We start from the raw sequence: 24,303 nt of genomic DNA, 5'->3' as shown, positions 1-24,303 counted from the left end.
GGTTTTGGTATCTCTCTCTCTCTCTCTCTCTCTCTCTCTCTCTCTCACACACACACATAGTTGGTTTGATTTGACTAATGTGTTATATTATTAGTAGTTATTGAGTGGTTTAAAAGAAAAAAAAACTGCCTTTGTGAATTTCCATTGCTGCTGCTCTGCGATGTAACAAAGGGCTCAAACTCGAAACATCGGTTATGTATCTTAATCCTTGCTATGTAAAGTGTAACCTGCTGAGTTTCTCCAGCAATGTGTTTATACTGCAAAATACTGTTGACAGGACAGAGCAGTTTTCATTGAATTCTCACAAGGTTCAACATGGTAAACAAGTATAGAAAGTATTATCAAAGGTGAGCTAGCCAAATGGATTCAAAATTGACTTGGTGGAAGGATCAGAGAGTGGTAGCAAAGGATTGGTTTTTTTTTTTAATAGGAGACCAGTCACCTTTGTGGTGCTGCAAGGATCTCTGCTCGATCCACTATTTGTCATCTATAGTCCCTTTCACACAGCCAATCCTTCTTGGAAGCAGGAGAACATACCGGCCATGCTGCACCCGGGAATCATTCCCACTGAACCATGATTTACCTAGTCAATTGGCAACCTGGCATTTTAAGGGGGGGGGTGCCACCTCCAGTGGTGACAATGCGAAAGCAGGTTGTGCTTTCACACCGCCAGAAGGCGATTAGTGAGTTAACTTGGCCGGGCTCTGACACTTGCCCACACCAAGTGTCAGAGCCCAGTTGTATTTAATTCACCCCTGCCAGGTTTGGGACATTTCACACCACATGATTATCGGAAATCGACCCGATAAATTAGCCGGTTAACCCACACAGAATTGGTGGTGTGAAAGCAGTTTATATGAACAATTTGGATGACAACCTGGTGGAACTGATTAGTACGTTTACGGATGACTCTGGTATTGTGGGCAGCGAGGAAGATTGATCAGTTTACAATAGGATATAGAGTAATTGGGGGAGCTGCCAAAGAATGCCAGATGGAATTTAATTCAAAATTAATGCATGATGCATCTTGGTAAGTCAAGGTAGATCTGGAGTTACCCAGTAGATGATAGGACCTTGGAGATTGTGGTACAGAGAGATGAAGGGGTACAAGCACTTTTTTCCCTGAAAGTGGCAAGACAGGATGCATGCTTGCATTCATCAGTCAGGGTACTGGATGGAGGAGTCGAGATGACATGTTACAAAATGTTGGTGAGACTACATTTGGGGTATCATGTGCAGTTGTAAGAAATAAATCCTTCAGCTGGAAAGAGTGTTGATACACAGATTCACAAAGATATACTGGAACTGGAGGGCTTGAGTTATAAGGAGAGACTGGATAGACCAGACTATTTCCCCTGAAGTATTGGAGATGCCCAAGGATATACATAAACTCAAAAGGGACAGAGATAAGGTGAGATGGGAAAAATTTGACGGGGATCTGTGGAGCACATTTTTCAGGCAGAGGAAGTGGTAGAGGGGGGCAGTACCATTGCAATGAACCAAGGACATTGAGGCAGGTGCATAAATAGAATAGGTTGACAAATGCCAAGTTGGATTGAAGAGGCTGTTAATGTGCAATAAAATCCTCTGACTTCTTAGTTTTGTCAGTGATTCAGACCTCCACTAAAATGACCTTCGGAATGAATTTGGCACATTGGACACCATTTTTGGGCCATTGTTTCACTTGCCATTCTTGAGGTGCATGCCAATTTTGGAACCAAAGTGCAGGCTTACTCCCAAATTTCAATTACCTATATTGCGAGTACCCATCAAATTAGTTTACAATGGTGTTTAAATGAAAATGCCACATTAAATTTACTGAACAGCATAAAAATGATGAGTATGTATGAGAAACTGCCTACAACAAACTTAGAGAATGAGCAGATGGTCCATTTTCTTTTGTGGTCAGTACTCAGCACTTTTTTTTCATCTGCAGTGTTTCAGTATTTCTCACTGTTCTCCGAAACCACCAGAGAGACAGGATGGAATATTGAAAATCTGCTACTCAAGGCCAATGTACTGAGGCAGCAGAACCCTGCTGGTGGCTCTGAAGCTCCCGAGTGTTTGATGTGCTTTTCTAGCAGAGACTTCAGTACCCAGCATGAGCAGCCAAACCCCAGAGCGACACAAACTACCATACAAGCTCATTTTTAATCTTGACTGCAAATGTACTTAATTTTTAATGTGAACGAAAAAATTATATTCTTTCATTTTCTGCAACTTTTATCATCTATGATTAGGTGGCAAATTCAAAATACTTCCAATCCCACCCCACCCCCACTACAGCTTACAAAGTATTAGGATCGTGATAGTGGAAGATGGCAGAATTTTGGTAACCACATTAAGTGTTGCCATAGAAACAAAGAACAGCAGCATCTGAACTAAGAACATACTAATGCAACACCAAAAAAAAAGATGATTCTACAGAGCAGAAGAAATATTCTTTTGCCTTTTTGAGGCTAATGGTGTTTTGATTGCATTAGATCAAGTTCTGTTTTCAAAGGAATTATCGATTAAGCTTACAGATTGTTACTGGCTGACTCATTGCATTAGCTATTCCGCAGTTAACAAATACTGTTTATCTAAATTATGCTTTAATGCAGTACATTTAATTTTACATGCTGTACATTCAAAGGCATCCGTTCCAGTGATTTAAAAAAAATACAATATTTTCTGGCAACTAATAGACATAGATTTAAACAAAAAACATCCAGCACCCATTGGTGCTCTGTTCCAAAGGTAAAATAATTGTTTTGATTTTTTTTGCTTGCTCCTGTCATTCACAATTGTTGTGACTTCTTTATTTTGTGAGTTTGTTTGCAGGCTTCGTAGGGTGATCACAAGGAGAGCTCCTGTCAGAGATTCTGAACCATATCTTGCCTGAAGACTTAAATTTTCACCCTGGATCTGGAAATGCCGGTGCAATGGGCGGCACGGTTAATACAATCCCATTACAGCGCCAGCGACCCAGATTCAAATCTGGCTCTGTCCGTAAGGAGTTTGTTCATTGATGGCAAACAAATCCAGTAAAACCCTTGCTATCTAGAATTCAAGTAACCAGCAGCCTCAAGCAGACAGACAAAAATAAATAAATAAATAAAAATACGGAAGTTTAACATTGGTGCCCCTTGCCATTAATTCTCACCAATCATCCAACACACAGTCTCAAGCAATCGGAATATTCATTTATCTGGCATCTACCAATCCCGAGATACCAGGGGTTTTACTTTTAGTGATAACAGCATCCAAGCCATTAAATCCCTGTCAACAAATTACCAACTCTTGGGTCCAAGGACTTCTGTAGCTTACCCTTTCCCTCTAACTTCCACCGCTCAACACACTTGTGCCAAGAAGTTGATGTATTTTATTCCACCATTTTGTGTGTTAATCAATCCAATATTTAAGGAAAATTGGGTCGGCACGGTGGGCGAAGCGGTTAGCGCAACGCCTTTACAGTGCCAGTGATTAGGACTGGGGTTCATATCCCGCGCTGTCTGTAAGGAGTTTGTACGTCCTCCCAGTGTCTGTGTGGGTTTTCCCCAGGGGCTCTGGTTTCCTCCCACCATTTGAAGTGTACCAAGGGTGTAAGTTAATTGGGTGTAAATTTGGCAGCACGGACTCATCGGCCAAAATGGCCTGTTACCGCAATGTATATCTATTTTTTTTTTAAAATCAATCCAATATTTAAGGAAAACAAGTTAGCAGGAACTTACAACATGAATCATGTGTCTAATTTTCATCTTGAGTTCTTAGAAAACATAGAAGACCCCAGTATGATGTAGTGCCACCCAACCACATTCAATACACAATTGGATGATATACAGGTATCTGTAATTTTCATTCAGGTATGTGCAGTTCACTTATTCAGAAATAGTGGCCATCAGGACAGTTTCAGAGTGACTTTAAAGTACCTGCCGGCATTGGGGACTCAACAGGGATGGATTCTCTTTAAGGAATGTACTTATCTTTCTCTTTGTCAATTATTAATCACAACATCTTTCACAGTGGAATTTTAACTCATTTTTCCAAATCATGAATCTAAACCAATGGATCCTTGTAACACATGAATCAAGAATTATATGTCAATATCCAGCGTGGTCAGTTCTTGATTCTCCCGAATCATTTTTCTACATATTTTTTGCCAATGAGAATAAAGTTCTCAGCTCCCACATCAAAGGCCAAACCCAAATATAACATAAAAATAGCAATTCCTTACTTTTCTATGAAGGTATCACTCTCAGCAAAATGCTCTAAGAAAGGCACCATAGCAGTGTGATTCTCATCACGGAGGTGGTCAAGATTTTGTAAGCAATTAATTCGACCAGTTTTTGGCCAAATTACTGCCAGGTTTCAGGACCTAAGCTCAGAATTGGCCAAGGTACATTGGATATTTAACAGCTACCCTTTCAGGAGCCTGGCAGCAAAACAAGAGTTTGCAGAGCTTCGTTGGCTTTTACATTGAGAATGTGAGGCTTGGCACACTTAGACCAGTTACTTCAAAATGACTTGTGTCAGATTGGTGAAGGCAGAAGAATAACCATCTAACAATTACAGTACGGAAGCAGGCCATCTCGGCCCCTCTAGTCCGCACCGATTTAAGTGAACTCCACTAGTCCCACCTACCTGCTCCATCTCCATAACCCACCAGACTCCTCACATCCATGCATTCATCCAACCTTCTCTTAAATGACAAAATTGACCCTGCTGCAACTACCTCTTCCTACATAATGTGAGGTGTATTTAAAAAAATGAATGATAATTTTATTAATTTGGTATTTTTTAATGAAATTAAAATAAATAAAACATTGTTCATTTTTATTAGATTAGAATATCTGACATTTCACAGCTATGGAAGGAAGTTAACAGCTTTGACAAATGGTAAGGTGCAGGCAAAGTTGTGCCATTTGTCAGAGGTTTCCAGAAGAGTGTGGCATGTTAGGCTTGATCAGGACAATCTCCATTCCCACCCTACCTGCCAATCACTCCCGTTAACATTGTTTGAATTCTTATCAGCATTGTACTCAGTGGTACCTATGTAACTAGACAAAGCTTTGAAAGATCTCCACCTCCAATTCACAGTATACACTTGGTAATATTTTAGGGACAGCACTTCTACAAAATGGAAGGACTAGAAAATTACAAAGCTTTTTAACTTGGAGCACAATGTTCTGAAAAACAAATTATTTTGTTGTACCTGGGGAAGAAACTAATATAATGAATTCAAGTAGTTGTGTGCAATCCATTCCAGAGTTGACATATCTCATAGTGAAATTCCTATTTGGTAATACATCCTACTAAGAGGTTACATTGTTTACTTCCTATCAAGAATGAAATGGTAACCCTGACATGATCAAATTGGTGCGCATCTTGTGATGTGCATGAACATTACTCAACTGATGAGAATTACATGAAAAAGGTCTTCCATTAAATACTTTAACGATTTTCTTTATGTTAAAAATACAATCTTTTATTGTAGTAGCAAAGTCATCAAAAACAAAATTCATCCTCATTCCTTCTCCCTCCCCTCTCTTCTTTGAGCTTTCTGGCACACCTTACCACTTGAGCCCTTCCTTTTATTACCCTCTTCTGACTAGACGCCATTGACCTCAAAAACTGGAAACACTCCATATTTGTCCCTCAACTCACCATCAACCATAGCTGGAATATCAAGCAAGGCTGCAATTGTGTTATATAAATCGCCAACGCTTGTCGAAAAGGTAAAGTGGTCATATATTTTAAATTAAAATACTTAAATCATCAGTAGAGCTTTTCATGTTTTATAATTTCTGTGCGTTTAGTTTTTGTTTTAAATAATTTACTTTTTATTAACGTTTCAAATGTCTCTGACCTTTGGAGAGAGTGAAAAGCCATTTGGTGGAAGGAGTATCGGAAGACCTCAAGGCAATTAATCCATGGGCTAAATTTACTTTCCACAAATTGTGGTTCCTGTGCCTTGTGACAGGGCCACCATAGCAACACCAGCAAATATTAGGAGCTGTGTAGTTGCAAAAGATTTTGTTTAGCCACAGGGCTAACATGGGTAGCAATGATGAGGCACACACTGGAATCACAAGGTCAGTCCCAGTAAGCATGATACACTGTGCTGTATAACAGAGTATCATCCTGTTAACCATGACCTACATTGTAAGAAACCTGTTTAGTGTTTGAAATGAACCAGCCATATTTCTGCTGATAGCTAAGTGTAATAATTGTTCACACAAATATTAATGATGTTATCATTTGACCAAAAAAAATCCATTATTGTCAATTCAATTTTAAAAATGTTTTGATCTTCAATTTGATTTCTTGAGGGAAAGACTAGTTCTTCATCAAAATGATCCAAAAGAGATAAATGAGTGGACAAGAATGAATAGAAGTAAGTTGTTATGTTTCTGTTAAATCCATAAAATAAAATTAAAACTTAATTAGAAAATGAAATCTTTAGAACAGGGCAGATAACCTCCTGCCAGGCAACTATGTATTTTAGGTGACAGTAGTTAATACTGTAAGTGTACAAGTTTTGCAGATGATCCCAGAGAAACGTTGGCACACGTCAGTTCTGCTGCTCACGGAAATTATAAAGATCCTCCAATTTATTTGTAAATAAGACAGTCAAGCAGAAACTTTTAAAATATGTGCAAATTAGATCCTTGGAGTTGTTAACCTGGTTGAAATATAATGGGCAGAGGACACGGGCTGAGTCATTTTATCAACTCATTAAGCATGGGAAACATTGATCAGATACTGCACCAACCAACAGAATTTAGCCTTTGCTCAGATTCCACAGTCTGCCTAAGTAGATGAGCAATTTATATGCTTTAAATAAAGGCATAATTGTCTTGCAAAATGGGAAATCTGCACAATTGTGATGTTTACGGTTTATTATAAACCGGTTAACATTCAATGATAACTGTGGGTTCTGTGAGTGTTGAACATCAAACTAGAGTTTCAAGGAAGTTCAAAAGGTCTGCCAATTCTAATGGATTTTCAGCCTGTTATATAAAGGTAAGGAAACTCTTCATAACTACTCCTTGTCATTGATTTATTATACTGATAATATTTTCTTGGATGCTGTTTGCAAAGAGTGATATGTGATCCTACTTTTGCAATAAAGTGGCAGTTGACATTACAGGCAAAGAATGTTCAACAAAATTGATTTTTTGCAGTCTACCTTTACTTATGACAGACTGCCAGACACCTGGCTATTATACAGCCTGACAAGAATTCCTGCTTTGAAACACAACAACTAATCACCAGCCATCAAATCACCATCTAAATGTCAGGAAGGCTGGATATTTTTTATTATCTGCAGTTTTGGCTGTCACATTTCCTGCAACCATGAGCACTTAACTCGAAGGAGTAAAAGGATAAAATAAGTTGGTCCAGTCATCTGTTTTATTGCTCAGAAAAGTTTAATAATGACCCAGACCTCTGAGCCTAAAAATGTAAAACTCAAATATACTCTGAATGTTGTTGGAGTTACAGACCCAAGTCTGCCAGCATCTGACCGAAAGACAGGTTAATATCTCAGGCAGGCTTTCTCATTGTAAAGAGGCGCCACATTCCACATTCTGGTTTTTTTCTCTTCAGTACTTTAGCCTGTACAGTATGCTTTCTATTTTAATTTTTAATTTGCTGAATTTGCACATCTTCCTTTGATGTCATGACGATTAACTTTGACAAGGTGAAGACTGGAAAATTTTAGCTTATTAGCAATTCAAGTAGAAGAGGATTTTTTTTCCCCTTAAACAATACATATCAGATGCAAGCTTGAAATTAAAATTGTTATGATTCTTCTCATATTTAACTTGTGCATTGATTCTAACATTTTTAGAATTGGCAAATCCTTTCTCACATCCACCGCTTCCTGAGCTGTCAGTTAATAAAAAATTGCGCAGTTCAGCTGAATACTTATATTCATGGAATTGTCCAGCAACATCAAGGTGAAGCATTATTTGCCATTTATAAGACATACAGGAAAGTAAGTTTGTGTGGAGGACATAAGGAGTCCATAATAGCATAAGCGGAAATGAAGAATAATGCAAACAAAATATGCACTGTTGTTTATTCTGGGAGGGAAATTGAGGACCTAAGGGCAGTTTTGTTCTATCAGAGGAACACGAGGAATTTCCGCTTACTGTTTCACAGAGAGATGCTCACCCCCCCACCCCGCCCCCCACCCCACCAACTCTCAGAACTCATCTCTTCATCCTGAAGGTTTCTCCCTACAACGTATGGACTGGATGGTGTCCTCAGGTGGTGTCTGCTTCATGGTTAACTCTTCGAGGAGAAGCCAACAATCTTTTTTGATCAGGGCACGTAGATTCTGTCGTCCAGTTTCTCTCCTCATCTGGAAGATCTGGAGCTGATGTCCTGATCGTTTTTCCTCCTGAGACAATTCACCTCTGTTCTCCTGAATGGAGTCGGCATCCATCCACTTAGCAAATATGGTGGTATATCCCGATGCCTCCTCAGTCATTATTGGTGACCTCAATCAGGTCAAGAAAAAAATGGATAGATTATATGGATACGATAGGGTTAGAGGAATAGGGGCCAAATGTGGGCAGGTGAAACGAGTATGAGTGGGAAATTTTCATCAGCTCAAGTTCTTTCCATGCTGGATGATTCAACGACAGAGGTTAAACCTCCGGTGTCTGGAATTCAAGAAAATGGCAGTCTCAAACAACCGGAAAAATAATCAAGGAAAATAACTTTAAAAAATTAAAATATATATTAATAAAATATGCAAATTTAAAATTGTAAAAGTAAATGCTCTCTGAAGTAACATATGGTAACATCTTTGGTGAAGATGGGAGCAAATATTTCAGCCAGCGGAGTGTCTTGGTCGTGCTTTCCTTGTCTTAGCTGGTTGAATAATGGTGTTGCCCAGGATGAAGAGCTTGGTTGATGTTACTCACCGTTGGGGCGACTCTCTTAAAGTGTCTACTTATCCCTGCTACCCAGTCCTCCCAGTCAGAGGCTTTATCTATAAAACTTTGGCGGTGGGGGGGGGGTTAATTATATATTGTTCGTTTTTTGGTGGCTCTGTGGATGAGGAGAAACCTTGCAGATGAAGCGACAGTTTTCAAAGAACGTGACTGAAAATAAAGTAAAATGCTTTAACGTCTATATATTCATGCAAGTGAAGTTTGTACAATATAATCTCTTTTTTTTTTGCCTTTTAAACTGTTTATTCTTAATGCAGATGTATTAGTCAGGCATTGTAAAATAAGTCCCAAGCAACCAGAAATCTACCAATCCCCATAGATGCTGGATTCCAGAGGTTTCACTGTATTTGAACTCATAGATCAATTGTACTGCAATGTAGGTGACCTATTTTAAAAGTAACTCATGCTTCTCTTGTATACAAGAATTCATTTTGACCTTAAAAATGTTGTTCAGTAAAAGTATGTTTTATATATATATATATATATATATATATATATATATGTATACATATATATGTATATGTGTGTAAAAAAAATCACATAAAATTTCTACATCCTTATTGTTTAAGATGCACCAATATTTAGCTGTCAGTGAAATAGCTTTTGAATGAAAATCTAATTGGTTATATTATATGGCTAACAAATCTACAATGAAAAGCTAATACTGTATATATTTTGTGTCAAATAAGAGCAGGTAAAATCTAACTTACATTTAATATCAAAGGCAGTGAACTCTTCATGGATAGCAATTCATCAAAATAATGCTTCTGACATTGAATCAGGAAGATGTTCCACATGTTTTGCTTTGTTCCTTATCTGTCAATTTCAATGTTTCTTTTTTCATTTTCAAACACTCAGGTTGACCTGAAACAACTAATCTTGGAAAATATCATCCTTTGCACATTATCCCCTGAAAGATCTTCCATTAACATTTTTTTCCCCTTAATCTACTAAAATTGCACACAATTTAAATAATTACAGATGTGAATACATTTCCCAGCTGGCATACTTTCTTTTGCATACAGTGAGTTTTTTTATTTATCAATTCAAAATCATGCCAGCAAATGCTTGCATTAAGAATGTGCCCAGATTCTGCAGGAATCATTTTTATGTCTTTGCCATCCTAGCCACAATTATTAAAAATGGAGGTTGTGGAACCAAAGTCAGAGCAGTGGTTTTTACTGAATTGCCAGCCTTTGCAATGTTTTTACATGCCCCCACACAGAAGACTGAAAGGCCATATATAAATGCTAATTTAACCCAGAAAGCACAACAGGAACCTAAAAATATATTTGCATCTTGGTGCATGTGAATGCTACCAGTTTCTGTCCCTGTCCAACCATCATCTGCCCCCAGGTAAGAATTTAACACACCGCCAGCTTCAGTTGAGGAAAACAGAGAAAACATAGAACATAGGTGTAGGAGGAGGCCATTTGGCCCTTCAAGCCTACACAGCCATTCATTTTGATCATGGCTGATCATACCCTGTTCCAGCTCTCTCTCCATACCCCCTGATCCCCCTAGTCACAAGTACAAAATCTAACTCTCTTTTAAATATAGCTATGGAACTGGCCTCAATCACTTCCTGTGGCAGAGAATTCCAGAAATTCACCACCCTTTGAGTGAAAAAATTCTTCCTCATCTCAGTCCTAAAGGACTTCCCCTTTATTCTTAAACTGTGACCGCTGGTTCTAGACTTGCTCAACATTGGGAACAATCTTCCTGCATCTAGCCTGTCAAATCCCTTAAGAATTTTGAATATTTCTATTAAATCTCCTCTTAATCGTCTAAACTCCAGCGAGTACAAGCCCAGTCGTTCTAGCCTTTCTTCATATGCAAGTCCCGCCATCCCTGGTATCAATCTGGTAAACCTTTTCTGCACTCTCTCCATGGCAATGATGTCCTTCCTCAGATAAGGAGACCAAAACTGAACACAATACTCCAGGTGAGGTCTCACCAAGGCCCAATACAACTGCATCAATACCTCTCTGCTCCTGTACTCGAATCCTCTTGATATGAACGCCAACATACCATTCGCCCTTTTTACTGCTTGCTGCACCTTGTTAGGTCTGCTTTGTTCATGAATGAGTGAGTCAGACACCAGACTGAGTCGAAATGAAGGTTCTTTGTTCTTTATTACCGGATTGTAACACTTGCAACTAACAGTGTTAGTTGGAGAAGGCGCATTCTGCCGTTATCAGCAAGTGGTGTTTTTTTTATACCTCAGGATACGTACTTAGTAAATGATCATACCATGACATTGTCCAATGAATAAACTATTGCTATCCTTCTCTTAGTCTGCTGCACATCATTCTTGTTAGTGCCAAGCTTATCTTGAGTGTACAAGGTCACATCTGCATTCTGTTACTCCTTAGTACTGGGTGACTCCTTCTCCGGTCCCATCTCATGATGTTTTTACCTTACAACCTGCATGCCCACTTTTAATGACTGATGCACAGCGACACCCAGGTCTTTTTGCATCTCCCCTTTTCCTAATTGGATACCATTAAGATAGTACTCAGCCCTCCCATCAAAGTTTGATAAAGATCAGTGAGACATTGCAATAGCAACGTGGTTCTTATGACTTCCAGTGTAATGATCTTGGTGAGAAGGTTCCAAACCCAAGGTGTTCCTTATTTTAACATGCTGCTTTTACTCCACTTATAACACTAATTTGATCTTCAAGGTGCTACTACCGACGTTTCACATTTAGTTTGTCTCTCCCAACTTGATAATTGAAAGTGAGTTTCCTGTGAGAAGTTTGACATTATATTATTGTAATGCACGTCGAAAGAACCAAAGGCTTGTTGATCCAAACCAAGGCTTTTATTAACTAAAAGACTGGAGCCTATCACAAGTAGGTCAACCGGTCCAGAATGACCTGGTCTGGCTAGGAGCAATCCTTTAAGACCTGCCAGTAGGTGTGGCTACACTCTCAGCCAATCACAGTCATCCTACACTACCATCTGTACATAGACACATTGGTGATAGAATCTAGGTGTGGCTACACTCTCAGCCAATCACAGTCATCCTACACTACCATCTCTACATAGACACATTGGTGATAGAATCTAGGTGTGGCTACACTCTCAGCCAATCACAGTCAACCTACACGACCATCTGTACATATGTATATATACACATTGGTGATAGAATCTGTACTAATCACAATTATGTCCTGGGATCAAAGCAGATTAAATCACTGCCCCATGGCAGACATCCAGAAAGAAAGTAGCCAATGCTTCAAATCACTTCATTATCAAAGTTAATATATTTTTATCAATGAAGGAGAGAAATTAGATCATCCAGCATGCATTTGATTTCTTGAAAACATTTCCGAGCTTTCAAGTTGTCAAGGGTATTTTGACAAATGTATAATATAAATCGAACTAGTTTTAACATCACTATAAAGATTCAATTTTAAGCCAAGTTATGCCAACTGTAGTCACAAAACCTATGTTTCTGGGCATCATCTAGGCTAATGTGTGAAGAAATAGAAAACCCATAAATAATTCAGGAATGGTTATCTAATCAGTAACTTCCTTTTCGGATGTTCAAGCACAGGGGAAGGGAGGGAGGGGGGTGGGGGGTGAGGGGTGGGTGGTGGGAAGGCTTTCAAGGACAGCAGAAAATAACAGTTCTGACCCAGGAATCATCAACCTAAAATATTAACTCTGTTTTTATCTTTCCTTAAAAGCTGCCTCGTCGACTGAGTTTTTTTCCCCAGCTTTTTTTTTCCGGCCACTAGCTCACCAGTCAAGGTACAAAATGGAATTGATGCCAGGGTTCGCAAATGTTAAAGTTCTACTTCAGCATTAAATAGGGTGCAATGTGAATCAAGGACAATCCAAAATCAAAAAGGGAACCTGCAGCTGCAGGTGAGACATCTGCGACTTTGGCCACTCCCGTGTAATCAGAAAGTTTGTTTGCAATTTATCTGTAAAAGAACTTAGAATACAGCTGTTCTTTAATGATGTATGAAATATATGGTGAAAACAGAGTAAATAGAAGTACATATCATTCATCATGTTTATTATTTCATTTGAAGGATACACACTCTCTATTGAACACATTTATGGTTCCAGAGGTAAAGGGAGCAGATATCTTGCTGTCTTTATGAATGCTATCAATTTTCATTTTAAAGAGTCACAGCTAAGTAGCAAAAATGCTGGTGTACAGTGAAGAGAAAATTCCATGTGTTAGAACTTTATGGTTATAAATTGTGAAACCAAATGAGTATTGGTTACAATTTTTCTAGTCCATCAATACTACCCAATGTTCAATTACTGGCCATCTTATCACGTTGGAACTGCAGTGGAGTTGAAGTGGGTGGTAAGTGGAAAATTCTCCGGGGCAGAGCTGAGATCGTGCTGGAAAGTGTGCACTGCAATCCTGATACGAGATTACTCATGACTGTGGAACTCCATACCGGTTGCACACAAACATTAATTTTTCCTTCCAAGCTAAAGATTACAGTGTTTAACCGACACCAGCTCAATTCAAAACTGCAGGTTGTAATTTCCTGAGTATCTTGTATCAGGTGAAGTTAGGCAACATGGATTGTCCATCTTAAAAAGAGCTGCTCTTTTCCTCTCATTATTCAGGGTCTGTTCCATGTTTAGGAGTTGCCTGCAACTTTCAGAAGCAGCTCTTGGTGATGAACATAAAGAGATCCTCCATGTGGAAAGGTTTAGACACCTATCTAGATCCATAGTGAAATGTCAGAGAGAAGAAATTACGTTGAAGATAAAACACAGTGGCGAGGCATTCAAGAGGGCTTCAATAACTTCCGTGATCTCACAAATGTGGCCAGGGTTGGGGAATAGACATCATCAAATCCCATTTCTCAAAGGAGCTTAACTCACCACACCCACCAAACTACAAAGTCTCCAGATTAAAACTCCAACAATACATCTAACACCTATAATACTGGAGAAAATCATTGCCTGGCATTTGAGTGGTACAAGGTTTGTATGACATTTTCAGCCTTTGCATGAATATTTTTTCAGCTTTTTCTTTAAATGGGCATGGAGCTGTTTCTGAGACCGGTTGAAAGTGTTCGGATACTTACGTGGAATTAAATGGCAACTTTAGGTGCATACACCCATGCTTCAAAAAGGCCACTCATAGATGTGTCCTCCCTTCCGCTTCCTCCCATTGATAGCTGAGTCAAGTGCAGTAAGTAAAGCTGCTGCTTCACAGCTAAATCAGTCCATTTTCAATCCTGTCCTCCACTAGCAGAACAAGTTTCCAACTGAATCAACCTCTGTGCAATTTGTAGGTTTGTCTTGTGACCACACATCCTTGTCCCGTTTGCTCTGGTTTCTTCCCACATCCCAAAGAGATGTTGGCTGTCAATTTGTTCACTGCATGTGCGTAGTGCAAGTGGTAGAGTCTGGGGGGAGTTGATGGGAATGTGGGCATTGGTGTATGATTTACATAAGCAGGAGCTTGAAGATTAGCACAAACCCCACGAGCTGAAGGGCTTATGTCTGCACCATATGAATCCATGATTCAATGATCATTAAGTACAGTTAACCATAATGCAGTATTACACCTTCTGTGTCATGGTTATGGGTATGCCTTCAGATCCATCCAGGCAACTAAATCTTTGATTGAGCAAACTTCCACTATATTTCTTGTGGTTGCATCGATATCATTTAAGAATGAACCTGGTATTGTGTGTTCAATCTTGATTGATGTCAGGAAAAAGGTATTTAACGGATAGCTTTTGAGCTAAAATGGTGACTGGGGAAGAGTACAACATGGCAGGAACAGCTGAGTGCCACATTATAAAATGAAGCATCTGAACTTCCATTGTATTGATCCTGAACATTTTTGAGTGTGGAACCTTAAAGTTACATAGATTAAATCATTCATCCCGACCTCAAGGACAGTAGAAGTTTGCCATGTCAAAGCAATGTGTCTGCATTGCTTGCTATATTTTTTTTTGCCCAAGGCAAACTCCTCTGCCCTTGAGAGCTCTTCTACAATGCATGCCCCAAGTCTTTTGTATCTCATAGGGACAGATGCAAGGAAGACGTTAAACAAAATTCATGCAACTTGTATGAAGTTCTTGATTTTAAATTGTATTTTATTAAACTTGTACTGCAGTAATATAGCACTGGGGATTGTAATTTCTTGGCATAAAGGATTATGTTTCAATATAGCAGATAGGTAATAGTAATGGTAGTGTAGCTGGGCATATAAAGTTATTGTAGAAAGGAGTCACATAAATTATAAATGAAAAGTCTACAACTTGAAGAGAGCCCACTTTAGAATGTTAAGAAAGTATCTAATGCAGGTGTATGAAGTACAAAGACTGTTCAAGAAAACAAGTATGTTCAGGAACAGACTAGAAAGCAGAGCTAGTTTCAAAATGAATCAACACGTTCGCATAACAATATAATATCAAAAGCTCCAACTATCTATAAAATAGCGCCTCGCTATTACCTGGGTCTGTAATGAGTTTGTATTTTATCCCCATATCTGCGTGGGTTTCCTCCAGGTGCTCCGGTTTCCGTCCACCCTTCAAAAATGTATGAGGGGTCGTAGGTTCAATTTGGGTATTTGGGAGGCATGTGCTTTTGGGCTGGAACTGCCTGTTACTGTCTTAAATTAAATTTAAAAATTCAAAACAATCAAGGAAAAAAAAGAAGCAACAAATATCAAGTTCTCACAACAGCAAATCAGAAAGAAAGAGGACATGGGGTGAAGCATCAAAAGAAAATCTGCTGGTAACTTAACACAATTTTTCTATCAACAGATAAAAAGAAAAAGTATTGGTAAAAATCAGGCTGGTAAAAAGGAAGTATATTCAGAAAAGAGGATGGTAAAGCGAGGGGTAAGATAGCAATTTTGATCAAAAGCTGATAAAGGAATCACATATTTAAAGTATTGATCTGTTTTTTTTAATGGAGAGATGCAACACAGTAACAGGCCCTTGCAGCCCGTGCCACCCAAATACCCTAATTAACCTACAAATACCCTAATTAACCTACAAACCCCCGTACATTTTTTGGAGAGTGGGAGGAGACTGGAGAACCCACACAAAACACATGCAGACACATGGAGAACGTACAGACAGCGCTGGATTCAAACCTGGGTCGCTGGGATTGTATTAATGTTGCGCTAACTGCTACGCTAACTGAGGATCCATTTGATTCTTTTCAATATTTTATTAACATGAAGGTCTCACATCCAAAATTATAGAGTGCATCTGGATATATGTTCTAATTCAAAAAGATACATGACAAATCAAAGATTATAAAAATAATTCAAAAAGTGTCTCCACAGTGTTTGAAGATTTGCATTCAAATCAGAAATTGAGCATCTAATCTTCTCTAAGTTTAAACATGATGTGATGTCCCGTAATCATTGAGCGTGATGAGGCGGGGTAACATCCTTCCATCTGAGCAACACTGCTCGCCTAGCCATAAGAGAAATAAAAGCTAATACATGTAGTTCAGATGTTGTTAACTTTATGTCACTCTCTCCAACAATACCAAATAAAGCAGTTAAGGGATTTACTTAAAAAACTGCAGAGAAAGTTTGAAATACTTTGATCCAAGTATTTCTCAAGACTCTGGCATGTCCAAAACATATGAATAAATGAAGTATCTCCATTCTAATTAAAAGGCTATTACATAGTAGGAGGGAGAGAACTAGAAATGAAAACCTATTGGCAAATTGAAGAACAAAGACCAATTTTAGAGATGATACTGGAAATCATCAATTATGTCAGTACAGACTGAAAGTATCAGCAAAAATGGATAAACAGGGTGCCCAAATTTAAAAATAAATGCACTAGAAACCATTCCTGATCAGTATACTTTGAAGAAGGAGGCACACTTGGGTTTAGCTCTGGGGAATAAAATAAATCAAATGTAAAAAGTGATCACAATATCATAAAAAATACAGAAATATAGAATAAGTCACGGGTTAACCAAATTCAAAATTTTACACAAGTGAACAGTTTCCGTAAGTTGAAAGGGGGTCTGGTCTAGATAGATTAGAATCATGAATTAGTTGGCAAAACAGAAAATGTGTTTTTGTAGTGGAGACATTTCAGATATAAAAACAGGAAAAAAAAGCCATCGAACAGAATAATGATGATCCTGGATAGGGGAATACTCTACACTGGCAGCAAATCAAATATGGGATTTGATAGGGTATGCATGGAGTAAAATGAGCCAGTATTCAGAAACTTGATTGAATAAAACAAAATAATTGTCCAAAGAGCAGAGGAGAAATAAAGAGATTTTCTCCATTCAGAACGAGTACATTTTCAAATCTGCTGCTTGAAAAGATAGTAGAAGCAGATTCCATAAGGGATTTCAAAAGGCAATTTGATATGCACTTGCCAAGAAATAATTCACAGAATTATGGGGAAGGACACAATTGCAGAACCTCTTCTCTGCTGTGGAATTCTATAATTGCACCATTCTCTAGTTCCGTTTGAATTGAGTGATTCCAGTCTCTTTCCTCAAACATCTGTCTCATTCATCTGTAATGCGATTTTTGTGGATTCATCTGTTTTTTAAACTCTCAAATATTTCAAAGAATTAAAGAAGGATTCCTAGCTTGCTTAGATAAAATAAATCAGTGCATTCTTTGTTCTTTCAGAACCTTTCCTAACACGAATGTATTTTGACAGTCAGTTTTACCATAAAACATGTGAAATTAAAAGGTAATGACTTTGCCATGATTATTTTTTTATTCACATATACTATCAATTTCCTTTTTTTTGTGAAGCAAATTGACATTAAAGGTTTGAGAAATGATCAAAGGTGGGGGGTTTTGATGACATTTGGGAGTAATAATTCTGTCAAGTAGACAGATTATCTATATTTCAGTATACTTTCCCTTCAAAACGACGCATGTGGAAGACAAGGAAAGGTAGAGCCGTTGTTACCATTTTATCAGCAAATCAATTTACAGAAGCTGATAGTACAGTGATGTTATTATAAAGCTGCAAAGTCTCCAATCAATTAAAGCCATGTATTTTCCAATAACACATCCTGTATCAGGTCAATATCCGCTGCATAGGTAACAGGGAGCAAGGAAATAGATCAAACCCTCTTAGATTTGTCATTTTTCTTCCAGTCCATGTTTAATTTATTATTCCCAAAGTTGGGTGTGTGACGAACACTGGGTAGCGCATATTCTGACCCTGGAATTGTGAAATAATTAGTACAATAGTGCAAAACGGACGTTTTATGAAGAATAATTTACTCCTTATTCAGGTTCAAAACAGAATCCCTCATAAATCAAAGTAACCCATGTACATCAAAGTGTTCCTCGCCAGCCCTAGAAGCATCCATCATTCCACTTCTAAATTTGTCATGGCAATGCCCGATAAATATTATGCTTTTAGATGTACTGATAATGCAGCCATTGCCACTGTGTGAGATGGAAATCCCTGGACACATTGTAAGTCTCTGGGGAAAATCCCAAGGAACGATAGCAGGAATGCTGCGTAGACATCACATCCTAAATTGTATTCCCGCATCTCTCAAGGCATTGGAATCTGTATTTTCACGTTGGAGCTTTTTTAAGAGATGTGGTAGACTATTTTGTTCAGTGTAGCTGCAGATTCCTGGACTTGATGTAAAATTAGTAATTTGGGACATAAATTAGGATTTGAATTCTCATTTATGCTTATTGTTTGATGGCAGCTTCAGGGCAAAACAAAATGCCCACTTATTTTCAATTCATAGCCCTTATCCTGAAAATCACTGATGTTTTAATAAAAATACAAATCAAACCCCATTAGTAAATTTATTTGTATCATGAGCTCAAATAAAGACTGAAAATATATTTCTCTTTTTCCTTTTACCACTCATGCATTTTTCATTTTAAACTTTATTTTTGTTTCTATTCTACATTACATACTTATATTTCATTTTTTTTTTTTTTTTAATTCTCTCTCAACAAGGGATGTTTTATGGAATAGGAAAGAGGTTTTATTAACTACCTGAAGGTGATTTACACTGGGTTATTTGTTATACATGGTACAGAAACAAACTATTCATCCTCAGCATTCCAAAAGTATTTATGCTCCCTCAAGTCTTCTCTGCCTATATCTTCTCTTACCTTTACCTATCAGCATACCACTCGATTCCCTCCTCCCTCATGTGTATGTCCAGACCTACTTCAAATCCTTCACTAAGTATCCACTTGTTATGGTGAGTTCCTTATTTTCATCCCAGTTTTGGTCAACATGTTTCTTCTGAATTACTGATGGGAGTTCTTGATGTAATCTCACATTGATGGCCACAAGTTAATCTCTTCTCTGCAAACAGAAACTTTTTTCCCTCCCTCTTTCCATCAAAACCTTCATCATTTTTTAAAGATATGTGTTAGGTCATTTTTGGCTTTTCCTCAAGAATAATTTAACTCAATCTATTCATCCTATTTTGATATAGAAAGGGGTCCCCGGGGTGACTTAAGTGTTGCATTCCGGAGAACTAAACATAAACAGATTTTTTTCTTCAGTCGGAAACAACAATTTACCCAAACTCACAGTGTGAAATCTTTAGTCTTGACAGCCCTTGAGAACTGATTGCAAAGGATAAACTGACCAAGGTCAGTGTAAGTAATTGAATGAATAGATTTAATTTCCCTGTGGCTTTTATGATTATTTTGTTTATATTTCTGATCTTTCATACTTTTTCCAATTATGCACACGCCTTTGATAATGCTTGCCTTTTCTTTTCTTGTAATTTTACCCTTCTTGACTTTATTCATCCATTGTGTATTCTTCCATTGCTTTCCCTTTCTTGTTATAGAGATCATTTCCTGCTTTAAATATTTAGTATTGTCAACTTCATCATTTGCAAAATTATTCCACATTTTATTATCCCAAATTATATTCTCAGTGACCCAGGCGCTCTGGTTCTCTCCCACCTTTCAAAACGTATGGGGATTGTAGGTCAATTGGGTGTAATTGAGCAGCACTGGCTCATAGAAAGGACCTGTTACTGCGCTATGTATCTAATTTTAAAATCTGATGTCCTTCATTAGTTATCATCTTATATATCCTTTGTTTTTACCTTAAAACATGTTGAACTATGATCACCATTGTGTAGATAGCCATATAATCATATAACCATTTACAGCACAAAAGCAGGCCAGTTTGGCCCTACTAGTCATGCCGAACATCATCTGCAATCTAGTCCCACTGTCCCTCATTTAGCCCATAACCCTCCACACCTCTCCCGTCCATATACCTATCCAACCTATCCTTGAATATTAACATCAATGTCGCTTCTACCACCACTGCCGGATGTTCATTTCATACTCCCACCACCTGCTGCATGAAGAAATTTCCCCTTATGTTTCCTTTAAACTTTTCCCCTTTTACTCTCAATCCATGCCCTCTTGTTTGAATCTCCCCCACTCTCAGTGGAAAAAGTCTATCCACATTGACTCTATCCGTCCCCCTTATAATTTTGAATATCAAATCACCCCTCAACCTCTACGCTCCAAAGAATAAAGTCCCAGACTGCTCAACCGTTCCCTGTAACTCAAACCCTGAAACCCCAGCAACATTCTCATAAATCTCCTCTGCACTCTCTCTATAGTGTTTATATCCTTCCTGTAATTTGGTGACCAAAACTGCACACAATATTCCAAATTTGGCCTCACCAATGCCTTATACAATTTCAACATAACATCCCAACTCCTGTGTTCTATACTTTGATTTATGAAAGCCAACATACTAAATGCCGTTTTCACCACCCTATTCACATGTGATTCAACTTTCAGAGAACTGTGCACCATAACTCCCAAATCCCTTTGTTCCACTGCACTCCTCAATTGTCTACCATTTAACAAGCATGTCCTATTTTGATTAGTCCTACCAAACTGTCGCATCTCACATTTATCAGTATTAAACTCCATCTGCCATCTTTCAGCCCACTCTTCTAACTGTCCTATATCATCCTGTACGCTTTGATAATCTTCCTCACTGTTCATTACACTCCCAATCATCTGCAAATTTACTAATCCAATTTGCCACCCTATCATCTAGATTGCTAATAAATATGACAAATAGCAGTGGACCCAGTACTGATCCCTGAGGCATTTCACTCGACACCAGCCTTCAAATCGACAAACAATTTTCAACCACTAACCACTACTCTCTGGCATCTCCCATCCAACCATTGCTGAATCTGTCTCACTACTTCATCATTAATGCCTAACACTTCCTTTTGTTTAATCCCTCCTCTTTGTGGTTTATCCTCATTATTGGATCCAATAGTGAATTTTTTTTTAATTTAAAATCAAATGTAAACATATAGCACAGAAACAAGCCCTTCTGGCTCACATGCCTGTCCCACCCCCACACCCCATACATTTTTGAAGGGTATGAGGAAACCAGAGCACTCAGTGGAAATGTACACAGACAAGGGGAGAACATACATACTCCTTAGAGATAGTGCAGGATTCGAACCCAGGGTTACTGGTACTGTAAATGAGTTGTGCTAACGCTATGCTAACCATGTCTGCCCTTTGGTATATAGAAAGGAGCACATTGAAGAAATAACATTCTTTATTCCCTTTAGCTAACACTTTGATCCAATTATTACTAGCCATTGAAATGTCCATTCTTCTCACTTTTTTTTATTACTAATTTCCCTAATTTGTCTACATGCTCTTTTCTCCATCTCATTTTCTGCTTTGTCCCCTGTACACCATGCCTATTAGTGCAGGTGATTTTATATTATGTTTTATTTTGATTCATATGAATTCCATCTTCCTTACAATTGTGTTCCTCATTTCTTCTGTCATTGTGTTATTTCCAATCATTTTTACTTGTCTATCTTTCCTTTTTACATCCACCTTGTTTTGAAATAAGTTGGACTCTCTAATGTTTAATTCCTAGTGCTGATGGCTCAGTTATTCCTACTGTGTCTCAATCCCTCCCAATGTATAGTTTTCTCCAGCTCACCTGCTTTATTACAGACTGACTGTGAGTGTGATATGTACTTTATTATCAAGGCACTTTAACTCGTCTTTAAAAAGACAGTTTCCAATTTTATGGTACATCATCTTTATAGGCTCCTCTTGTTTAACTCTTTTTGCTACCTTGCTGTCAAAGTCATTGCTTACTCTATTCTTCCCATACTCCCTTTTGTCCCTTCTCTATTTCAGCTGATTATGTTTCTTGTAGATACTTCCCCTCTTCTTTCTAGTTTAAAGACTTTGTCAGTTCATAATTTTCTCCTTCATCTCCTACACAAGTCTCATCCTGATTGAGGAGGATACCATTTTATGTGAATAACTCCTTCAAGTTCCAGAACTAGTGCTAGTGTTCTGTTTCCCAGATCCATCCTTTAACTGCACATTAAATTCTTTTGATTCACCTTATCTACAATTTGCACTTATCCAGAGATTATTATCCTTCAATTCTCCTGATACTTTTTTTTCAGTTGAACCTCTCTGATCCTACCACTAGAATGAATTTCAATTAGGGTAACAACAAGACTAAGTCCTTCCTGTCCGAGTTCACTTGCCTTGGTATTTGTTGGGTGATAGACGTTATTAAATTATTTGCTGCCCTGATCTTTGCTGGCAGTGGTGTTAGAATGTTAGAATGTCCTAAATGAGTAATTAAAACATATTTTGTACTCATGGTCTCACTGTGATTGATGTGATGGATGTCAAGGATCATTGTTCTTGCAGAGAACCCCATTATCCTCCTCCATCCCACCTACTCCTCCCCAGCACGTACACCTGCTGAATTATATAATTTCGCCATCACTTTCACATTTCTATTCAGGTCCACAAAACCTTTGACATATTCCTGTGCCATGCAGGCCAAAACCTGGCTGTGAGTACATTGTACCTGTTGGACTGCATCGTGGTCTATTTCTCAATCTTTTGAGTATTTGCTGTATCCAGCTCCTTGGCAGTCACATCACCCTGCAAACTGGAGAGATTTTCAACAGATATGTTTGCACAGAACAGCTTGGCCTTGCACAAGTGCTCCCATATGGGTCCAAGCACAATCTGGCATTCATATCTTAAAACGGCTTTCCTTTATTTATTAAGTTTGTTAAAGTTTTTTTTAATGGAAGAATCTTTATACTATCCAGAACAAAGCAGTCAACTTGATTTGTTTCCCATTCATTACCCTAACCAATGTTGAGGCATATATCAGAATATATAGATATTAAATGCATTGTGGCGATACAACCACTACACCGGCCGCACTCCTCCCCGCCTACTGCAGAGGGAAAACACTGTACCTGCAGGTAGGCAATTTGGAAGGCTGGCCCCATCTGCCGGCTGTCAATCACCTGCCTGTATAAAGACTTGAGCCAGCCCGTTCGGGGACAATCAGACGCATGGAGCCAGCAAAGATACTGAGATTGGTGTATACAAGTTTAAGCTAATGAAAACCTGTGGACTTTGCGTCAGAATTATTCGCACAGCAGTGCCCTCGTGTATTTCAATTGTTCTTCTAATTTTTTTCTAACTATATCTCCTAAATTCACAACCTCTTCCAACAAAAGAGATATTCATAGTAAAACACACAGGCAGGAAGCCTGTCATAGGTAATTTTTCCTCCTACTTACACACCATGATTTGAAAATAAATCATTGTTCCTTCATTGCCACTGGACCTAAATACTTCAGCTCATTACTCAACAGCAGTGTTGGAGGACCATCATCATTATTTGTCCACGTTAGGACCATATACTTCTATGCCTTGCCTATTTAAGTGTCTGTCTAAATGCATCTTAAACATAGTAATTTATCTTCATCTCCCTGTTCCACCATTGAGGTCTTGGTTGAATCCACCAACTCCTCTGGCATCATGTTCCCGATTACACTCTGTGTAAAATAAATACCATCAGATCCCCTAGAGTATTCCTTCCCCGCATCTTAAATTTTTGCCCTCTTGTTTTGATTGCGCTGAATGAAAGGCAGGGGGAGAACGGAAGAAAGGACAGGGGACAGGCAAAAGGCCATAACTGGACATGGGTAAGAGAATAGGAGTGGAAAACTGAGAAATGATCGAGGGAAGGAGGAGCTTTGTAGATGCAGAGCTGGGTAAAAGGAAACAGAGGGAAAGAGAGTGAGAAGAGAGCGAGAGGAAAAGAGACATAGGGATAGGGGAGGGGGAGAAGAGAAAGAGAGATAGGAGGGAGGAGCTAATGGAAACCAGAGAAGTCAATGTCATCTGCTAGGAGGGTTCCCAGATGGAATAGGAGGCGTTTCTCACCTTTCCTCTCTTGCCCACTTATTAGTGTCCAATTATGGCCTTTAGGCTGTGGCCTGCATTCTTCCACTGCCCTTTCTTCCCTCCTTTCCCCACCTTTTTATTCAGATGTTGTCTACCTTTT

At 38.5% G+C, this 24,303-nt stretch overlaps 1 long non-coding RNA gene across 1 annotated transcript; it reads left to right on the top strand.

The window, feature by feature from the left end:
* Positions 1–230: 230 nt before the first annotated feature.
* On the top strand, positions 231–3,116 carry LOC138746696 (uncharacterized). Its single transcript, XR_011347041.1, has 2 exons — positions 231–347; positions 2,824–3,116. It is a non-coding gene; the product is annotated as an uncharacterized lncRNA (long non-coding RNA).
* The last annotated feature ends 21,187 nt before the right edge of the window (positions 3,117–24,303 follow it).

The sequence above is a fragment of the Narcine bancroftii genome, chromosome 12 (assembly GCF_036971445.1).
Source record: "Narcine bancroftii isolate sNarBan1 chromosome 12, sNarBan1.hap1, whole genome shotgun sequence".
Lineage (NCBI taxonomy): Eukaryota > Metazoa > Chordata > Chondrichthyes > Torpediniformes > Narcinidae > Narcine > Narcine bancroftii.
The sequence above is the reverse complement of the archived record's forward strand: the minus strand, read 5'-3'. Positions and strand labels throughout refer to the sequence as shown.